The sequence below is a fragment of the Phalaenopsis equestris genome, unplaced genomic scaffold (assembly GCF_001263595.1).
Source record: "Phalaenopsis equestris unplaced genomic scaffold, ASM126359v1 Scaffold000255, whole genome shotgun sequence".
In the NCBI taxonomy this organism is placed as follows: domain Eukaryota; kingdom Viridiplantae; phylum Streptophyta; class Magnoliopsida; order Asparagales; family Orchidaceae; genus Phalaenopsis; species Phalaenopsis equestris.
In genome coordinates, this window is record NW_018164697.1 from 902,971 (window position 1) to 913,050 (window position 10,080).

General features: G+C 39.1%; 1 pseudogene; it reads left to right on the forward strand.

The window, feature by feature from the left end:
* The window catches only part of LOC110024370, a 50,503-nt pseudogene that overhangs the window by 19,071 nt on the left and 21,352 nt on the right, over positions 1 to 10,080 (forward strand).

A 10,080-nucleotide genomic window follows, 5' to 3' on the forward strand; every position in this document is an offset into this window, starting at 1 on the left:
AACAAAAGAGGGGGGGGGGGAGCAGGGGCTGGCCAACAAGTAGGTAGCAGTGGAGGGGCTGGGCAACAAGTAGGTAGCAGTGGTGGGTGGTAAGGGCGATTGTGAAGACTGCGGCAGTGAGGGAGGCTGGTTCAGGAACAAAAAAATAGTCCATAAGGGTTGTTTGATGGTTGCAATAGGGATGAAGGAGTTATGATGCTACTGGAGCTCCTTAAGAATCGTCCGTAGAATGATGTCATCCCCAAAAACTATCTTTAATCGGTAAAGGACTCTGGTGCCATCCAACTCACTTTGGCTTTTATCTTTGCGGGATCCATTTAAATGCCTACACCAGACACAACACATACATGTGCTGTTAGAAAGTGACACTTCTTCGGATGAGTATAACCTTATTCGCAAAAAATCGAAGATCGTTCTCAGGTGTTGGAAGGGCTCTTCCTAAGTTCTGTTGTATACCAGAATATCATCGAAGTACACCACTATGAACTTCCTGTTATGAGCTCAAAACACTTTATTCATCAATCTCATGAAAATGTTGGGTGCATTAGACAATCTGAAAAGCATGACTGTTCATTTGTATAATCCATCCCGGGTATTGTAAGTGGTCTTCCACTCATCCCATGGACTCATTCAGATCTGGTGATACCCGCTGCGCAAGTCGATCTTGAAAAGATAATGTCTTCATGCAACTAATCCAAGAGATCGTCCAAATGTGTTATGACGAAGCTATATTTGATAGTAATATTGTTGATGACACAATTGTCAATGCACATCTTCCACGATCTGTCCTTCTTGGGTGACATCAAGGTGGAGATAACAAACAAGTTGGTGCTCTTTGGCCAAACCCCTCACAACGAGATCCTGTACCGATCGCTGTAATTCTTTTTACTCCATAGGTCTCAATTTATAGGCATTTTAATTTGGCTATATTGATCAGGGTATGAGATCTATGACTTGTTGAATGTCCCTTAATGGTGACAATCCCTCTGGCAGGCCGTCGGTCATCATGTTCTGAAAGTCACATAACAAGGGTTGTATGGGTGCCAGTATCTCTACATCGTCTTCAATTTCCTCAGGGCCAAAGCCATTGCTTCTGGGGCCTCTCGTATTGACTGCTTGAAGGTAACCCTTCGAACTATCGACTCCTTTGTGATTTCCACTCCTCTCGCATCGTTGATAGGCAAAAGAACTATATATTTTCCATCATTCTTGAATGAATAAGTGTTCTTGAATCCGTATTATTAGATCTTACGACCGAACTGTCATGCCCTCCCCAATAAAATATGATAAGTGTACATAGGTACCACTTTGCACCGCACTTGCTGGTGTAGCTGATCTACAATAGGAAGCTCCAGCTAACATTGTTGATTCATGCGTATCTTGTTTCCTTTTTTCAACCAGGTAAGGGAGAAAGATTGAGTATTCTTCTGTGGCCAATCCTAATTTCTAAGAGTAGATACTAAATTTTCTCAGCTTCTGCCATCATTAGTCAGACTACAGATCTTTCCCTTCAAGGTACACTTTGTGCAAAAAATACTGTCTTGGCCACGATTGATCCTTCTCTGGCTCAGTTTAAAGGACACTCCTTATGACTAGAATTTCTCCCTCATCTCCTTGGAGTTGAGTTTGTTATGCCCACAGACGGGCCGGTCTAGGAGGGACCGGCTGATTGCATCACAACTAGTCCACAGTTGGGCCGACTTTGGTCGCTGGAAGGAGGGTAGGGACCTGGGTGTGGCGTAGAGGAAGGAAAGAAGGGGGTGGGGTCCACTCAGGCCATAATCACATATTCAAGGAGGGAGAAATTTAGCGGAGTTTGAAGGAAGCTTAGAAGGAAAGTTTTCAAATGCTGTATTAGGATTCTATTAAAAGGGGAAACTTAGGGTTTGTTTTATTTTCATGTATTATTTTGTGGCTACCATCTTTTTCTTCTTTTGGTATTGTTCATAGCTACTTCTAGGGTGTGAGAGAGTCGATCCACCTCTTGAAAGTAGATCATCTATATATGTTGCTTATTTTTTCTTTGATTATTGTAAGAGCAACCCTTATTTGTGTTTTTCCATCCATCTATTGCGATTTCTTCGTGGTTTGTTCTCTATTTTTTGTGCCAAGGCTTATCAAATTGGTATCAGAGCCTTATATAGTGGGATGTCAGCAAAGAAAGTTGGTGTGCTAGAAGGAGAAGTGGAGCAAATTCGACCCAAAATGGAAGAAATGTTTGCTGCCATGGAGGACGGTTTTTCTTATATTGAAAGTTGAATAAATGGTGGATTTGAAGGCATAGGGGAAATGCAGGAGATGATGACAAAGCTCATAAAGATGCAATCCAAGGCTGTGCCGACTGTTCTAATTGCAAACCATAATCAAGGATTAATCAGGGAATCCTTGGTTAGGTCAAAGGGGAAAGAGATCGATCAAGAAGAAAACGAAGAAGACATCATCTACCTATAAGACTGTTTCTCATTATTCTGAGAGGAGGGGAGTGGAGACTTCTGATGGAGGGGGATGGGCCGAAAATTGGAGGGATGGTGGAAGGGGCACGAAAGAGTATGATGGAGGAAGGAGGAAGGAGGGAATCAGGGAGGGAATCAAGAGTGGGATATGCCTTTGAATGCACGAGGGAGTTTCACTCTAGATACACTAGGGGAAATTATGGGGGGAGAGGAAGTTGGGGTGGAGATGCAAGGATCAGGAAACTGAAAATGCCAATCTTCGAAGGGGAGGATGCACATGGATGGGTGTATCAGATGGAGCGATACTTTGCTATCAATGGTTTTATTGAAGAATAGAAGCTCATGGTAGCGGGATTATGCTTGGATGGGAATGCTTTAGCGTGCTTCCAGTGGATGAAGGCAATGTATCCTATATACTCATGGGAGGGGTTTAAGGATTGCTTGTTGTAATGTTTCCAAGCCATTCAGAAAGAAGATCTACACGAGCAATTTTATGCTCGTACTCAAAAAAGGATGGTTATGGAGTACCTGGAGAAGTTCGAGCTTTTGTTGGGGAGGGTGAAGGGGATTTCTGCAGCAGGCTTGGAAGGGACCTTCTTGAAAGGTCTGAAGCTCGACATACGAGTGGCCATCCATCCTTGGAAATCGTGTGGATTGAGGGAAATGATGGTGCTCGCCCAAATGTGGGATAAAAAACAAGTGAAGAAGAACAACAAATGCGACAACACCGGGGGATTCTACAAGTGCACCGTGACAGTCATGACACGAATAACCCAGATGGTGTCATTTCAGAATGAGACTACAAAGGAAAAGAGTACCTGTCCCCGCTCTTGGGGTAATTTCAAGCGCCTCGCACTGCGGAAGTGCAGGACAAAATAGTCATATGATTGCGTTTCCGCTGTGACGAGAAATACGCCCCAGGACATCGTTGCAAGTTGCGTGCCCTTTAGGTTCTTTTAGTTTAAGACGAGGATAGAAAGAGTGAGGACTTAGAAGATGAAGCAACGTAGGAGGAGCATGTGCATTTGGATGTGGTAGAGATGGCTGAGGGGATGGATCGATGAACAGTTGATTATGGTGTTGGTGAATAACGGGGCCATACATAATTTTATCTTAAATCAAGTTGTGGAGAAGCTAGGGTTGAAACTGGTGATTACAGGGAGCTTTGCGGTCATGATAGGGACAGGGAATGTGGAGAAAAAGTACAAGTAGTGGAAGACTTTCTTCATTTAGGTTTGGGTAGCACAAATGTGATTCTGAGGATGAACTGGTTGTGAACTTTGGGAGAGATGAAGGTGGATTCGAAGTTCTTGATGATAGAGTTCCAAGTGATGGGTAGGAAGGTAATGCTGAGAGGAGATACTAGCTTATATGCAAAATCATGGTATCACTCAAAACCATGGTTAAGTCGATCTGGGGGAGCAGGATTGGGCTATTTGATGGAGTTGTAGAGCATTAAGGAGGTTCGAGATTCAGAGTTGACCGAGTTTCCATAAGGGGTCCAATAGCTCTTGCATTAGTTTACTGATGTTTTTTAGCAGCTAAGCGGGTTACCCACTCAGAGGAGCACGAACACGCTATTACATTGAAGGATGGTGATTCTCACATCAACGTCGAAACATATAGGTACCCCCAGATTCAGAAGTATGAGATATGGAAGTTGATCGGAGAGGTGCTCGAGGATGGGATTATCAGACCAAGTAAGCCATTTTTCCAGTCTCGTTTTGTTGATGAAGAAAAAAAATGTTTGTTGGAGATTCTGCGTGGACTACCTAACTTTGAACAAGGAAACAATATTGGACAAGTTTCCTATTATAGTGATTGATGAGTTGCTGGATGAGCTTTATGGGACGGTTATTTTTTAAAAATATTGATCTGAAGTCGAGTACTATCGGATCAGGATGAATCCGACGGATGTACACAAGACAATATTCATGACACATGAAGGACATAATAAGTTCTTATTGATGTAGTTTAGCCTCACCAACGCCCCAACGACATTTCAATTTCTCATGAATAGGGTTTTTCAACCTTATCTTTGGAAATGTATCATAGTTTTCATTGATGATATTCTGATCTACAATCGTACAAAGACAACACATGAGAGACTTGAGGATAATCTTGGAGGCATTGAGGGAGCACCAGTTGTATGCTAACTTGAAGAAATATACCTTTGCACAGTTGTAGGTGGAGTACTTAGAACATGTGGTGACCAGAACAGACGTAGCAGTGGATCTGTCCAAGATTGAGCTATGGTTGATTGGCCTTTACCAAGAAATTTGAAGGAATTAAGAGGATTCCTGGGTCTCACCGGCTGCTACCAGAAGTTTGTGAGAGGATATGATACGATAGTATGACCACTGACAGAGTTGTTGAAGAAAGACAATTTCAAATGGGGAGAAGTGGCAATGCAAACCTTTGAACAACTGAAGAGGGCCATGACTAGCGTACCAGTATTAACACTTCCAGATTTTAGTGAACAATTCGTGGTGGAGACAGATGTATCAGGCTACGAATTGGGAGTAGTTCTCATGCAGGATTATCCGCTGATTGTCTACTTCAGTCAGGTTCTTAAAGTCAGAGCAAGACTAAAGTCAGTATATTTGTGGGAATTGATGACAATTATCTTGGTCATTCAGAAGTGACGACCCTACCTGTTGGGATGACATTTTTTTGTCATGAAATATTAGAGTTTAAAGTATCTTTTGGTGCAGCAGATGGTGATTGAAAAACATCAGATTTGGTTATCCAAGCTACTAGGGTATGATTTCGAGATTCACTATCAGCCAAGATTGGAGAACAAGGAAGCTGACACACTGTTGAGAAAGGTGGAGGAACCCCAATTGACGGTCTTTTTTTTTATAAAAGAACATTGTACGACTCCCAATTTATTTCATCAAAAAAGAGAATACAAAATAAGAGGCACAAGGAACCTATAACACTCTAAACAACTCACACGAAAAAGTAAAACCTAAGATTCTTCCACCTCAAAAAAAAAAAAGAAAAAGAAAATACCCTAAGATTCTTCCACCTCAAAAAAAAAAAAAAAAAGAAAAGAAAATATAACTCACACAAACACGAAACAAAAACAACAATAAAACCCAAAACATCAACAACCAGAAATAAGATCCAAAATGGCCAATTGAAAAAGTGCACGAGGCACCACAAAAGAAACAACAGTATATTCCTTCGAGCACCAACTTTAGCCGCCCAATTAGAAGCCATATTACCTTCACGCTTAATATGAGACCATTGTATAACCAAATTATTTGATAACTATTCAATCAACTTAAGATGCTGACTAATACTCCAATGATGTTCCATCTTAAACCTGCAAACCTTCCAAAGTATAAGAGAGTCAGTTTCAACAATAGTATAAGTCCAACCGAACTTTCTAGCCACCAAGAGGCCAAAAACAATCGCATCTGCCTCAATAGCCAAAGAAGAAATAGGACAATAAGCTGGCATAATCCAACAAATAATAATCCTTATAGAATTTCTACAAACACCACCATCACCCTCAAAATTAGAATTCTAACTCCCATCAGTGTTAATCTTAATAAACGATGCTAAAGGACAACACCAATGAATTCAAACATTGTACCTATGCTTTGACACAACCGCAATCTTTAGAGACTGGAAAACACTAAACTGCTTACCATTAGCAGAATCTTTGGAATGAGTAAGAAGAAGACTCTTCTTTAAGTAATTAAGTATCAAACTAACAGTTTTAGCAATACTAGGCCGCTCATTGTTGAACTTAATTGTTTCTCGTAACCCAAATAAACCACATGATGATTCCAGATGATTCCAATCTTAATGAATGTCCAAAAAATGATTAAAGTGAAACAACTTCTTGTTGATATGAAGTTTAGTAATAAGCTGAGCCCAAATTTGATGAGTAAAACTGCAATTACCAAATAAATGTAGAGTACTTTATTCATTAGAATTGCATAAAACGCAACATGAAGGAAGCCTTAGCCCCTTCAATTTCAAAATATCATCAGTTGGAATAGAATTATGGAAAACTCGCCACAAAAAAAAAAAAAAAAGAAGAAGGCTTCACTTAACTATTCCAAATCCACTTCAGATTAAGCCCCTGGAATCTTTGAAAAGATTTGGCAAACGTTTTAGAATAAGAATCCTCAATGCTGTCCTTAATTCTTGGCACATCAAACTTATCACAAGTAATAGGAAGAGATGAAATAAATTTAGCATCAATTGGATGAACCAACTGAATCAAATCAATACTATTCCAGCAATTATATTCCAAAAAGCAGAAACCATAAGGTTAATGTCTTGAGGGCCCCCATAAAAGTCCACTAAAGGACTTTTGCCAAGCCAACCATTATACCAGAAAGAAACATTTCCTTTACCAATATCCCAAAAAATTAAGTCCTCAATTTGCTTTGTCACTTTCAACATTTCACGCCAAATAAAAGAATCAGGTTTGCAATAAGATATGGATAGAGGGTGCTGCCTTTTACAATACTTGGCAGTCAACAAAGTAGCCCAAAGAGAATTGTTTAACCGAAAACGATACCATAATTTCATATAGTTGATTTTGATAGAATCAACTAAGCTTCTAAAACCAAGACCACCCTTGTCAAGGGGTCTACAAAGTTTCTCCCAACAACACCAATGAATATTAGATTTTTCTTTTCCTTCCCAAAAAAAATTATTAAAGAGTTTTTCTAACCTTTTAACAAACCCAACAGGCATATTCATCACCTGTAAAACATAGAGAGGTAGAGAAGTGAGAATACTCTTTAAAAGAGTAATTCTTCCACCAAAAGAGATGAACTTATTCTCCCAACTTAATATTCTTTTATGAATTTTGTCATACAAACTCGAGCAAAGAGCATTACTCCTCAAGCCTTTGCTTAAAGTAAAACCCAAATAAGGCAAAGAAAGAGAGGCCTTCTTACAACTAGTAGTATCTAAAATCCGATTTTTTTTGTTCGTAGAAATGTGTTTAGAGCAATAGAAAGAACATTTGGAGGTGTTAAATTCCAAACCCAACGTGCCCTGAAAAATCCGAATATGCTTACATAATCTCATAATAGACCTTTTGTGAGCATTAGTAAAAATAATCAAATCGTCGGCATAGCATAAATGAGAGATACTAATCTTGCCTTTGTGAGTATAATTCATACTCGAATATTTACCATAAAGCTCATTTAAACTCTTAGAAAAATAATCAAAACCAATAATAAAGAGATAAAGAGATAAAGAGATAAAGGATCTCCTTGCTTGATGCCCTTAAAAGCTTTGAAGTAACCACATTTGTTGCCATTAATGAGTAAAGAATAATAATTGTTGTTTTATGAATGAGCATACAGTTGCCATTAATGAGTAAAGAATAATAATTGTTGTTAAGAATCCTATGAATGAGCATACGAAAGTCATTATTGAAATCAATAGCCTTGAGAGTATCAGTAATAAATTCCCAACGAATAAAATCAAAAGCTTTCCGGATATCCATTTTGAATATCACATTACCCCTCTACCTTTCTTATCAAGGTCCGAAAGAAGCTCTTGAACTGCAAGTGCGTTGTCACAAATGTTTCTGTTTTTAATGAAAGCAGACTGATTAGGACTAATAATGTCATTAAGTAAAGGTTGAAGTCTCATTACCAAAATTTTAGAGATAACCTTAGTCACAACAGAGTTAAAACTAATAGGTCTGAAAGCTTCCCAAGTGGTAATATTATTCACCTTAGGAATCAAAACAATATTTGGGGATTTTAAATACTTAGGTAAATCAATACCTTTAAAAAATTTTTGAATAGTTTCAACTAGTTGAGAATGAATAACATCCCAACCATTCTTATAAAATTCCACATTGAAACCATAAGGACCAGCAACCTTTCCTTCCTCCATGCTAAATAAGATGTCTTTAATTTTCTCCATACTGGGCACACTAGTAAGAGGAGTATTGTTAATCTCAAAATGAGCATAATAAAGATTAGAGTTAATCTTTAAGAGTGGACAATCATCACTAGAAAACATATGGGAAAAATATATGATCCCATCGGCAGTAACATCTTTGTTGTCAAGAAGAATACTACCATCATGCTTGAAAATCTTAGTAATCAAATTGATCTTACGATTAAGAATACACGCATGATAATAGGCAGTATTACAATCACCATCCAACAAAATGAGATTTAATAGCTTTTTGAGCATAAAAACTTCCTTCCATGCTAATAGCATGATTCAATTTCTGTTGCTCTTCCAATAAAACATCCCAACCAATAGTCTGATTAGCATATTCAAGCTCCAGACCTTTCACTTTAGTTTCAATATCTTCAATCATTTTGTGAAGGTTCCCAAAAACCTCCCAGTTCCGTCTCTTGAGCAACTGAGCCAAATTCTTTTGAAGTAACCACAATTGAACACTAGACTTACCACCAGTAGCAGATTTCCAGTTATCCAGAAGAAATTGATAATACTTATCATGAAGAAACCACATATTATAAAAAAGAAAACTATATTTAGGAGTAGTAAGTCTCTCCCCAATTTTTAAAAGAATAGGTGTTTATCAGAAGCAGAGATAGCCAAGTGAAGGATTTTATGAAACAGGAATTTATTGATCCTGTTAGTATTAGCCACATATCTGTCCAATTGTTCAAATACTTGTCCACGATGCCAAGTATAAGGATTTCCTTGGAAGCCCAAATAAAAAAGACCAGCTTCCAAAAAAATATATGTTTTTGTTCGTTTTTCTCTCTTTTATTTTAGGAGTAGCTAGCTTGTTAATCGTCGTATACTTCCCTTATTCAAATAAATCTCCCTCCCGAATTAGATCAGTGCTTCGAAGAGGAGAAAAACCGAATAAGAAGAGATATATGACAAAATAACAAACAAGAGAAAACACAAAACGTGGAGAGTCTATGTGCGGTAAACTCGCAATGATAGGTTAAGAGTGTCCGCCCAAACAGAATCGGCCGAAAACACCTTAAACCGATATCTGCGAAAGAATACCTACATAGACTACCCAAAACCAAAGAGTCAGGTGTAGGGGTTTGTTCTGGGGTCAAGAGCACTCCCAAGAGGATGTATCCCACTTGGTTAATTACATCTTTGGGGGTACCCAAGATTTATCTCGATAAAAGGAGTTTCACTTGGATTATCGTGAATTTGGGGCAATAGGTTCTCAAAGGAAGGTTATTTCGTGTGAGAACATTCCCGATGCTTCAAAACTCGCTTTAGGCCATCAGGTAAAGAGTGATTTTCTCACATTCCGAATGGGTAGTGACTCATTGGCACATAGGATCCACAAAATAACCTAAATCATCTTGACGGGGATATCCCAACACGTCAAAACACGTCTGGGTCAAACGACAGATGACAAATCGTCGTATCCGAAATGGGCGGCAACTCATCGGCATCGGGTCATTAATGTGATATCAACGAAGTCAAGGAGCGACATGACTCAAATGGACTCAACAAGAGGAAGGTAAAGTGATTCTAAAAGGTAGAGGTAACTGGGTCGGGGTACCGCGTACTCGTCATACACAGCTACTAAAACCCTAAGTCTACCTGGTCGTGAAGGTAGTCTACCCAACACGTCCTGAGATCCCCGGTAAGCAATTCGTGAATTGCGTCGTCCACGGGAACCTCA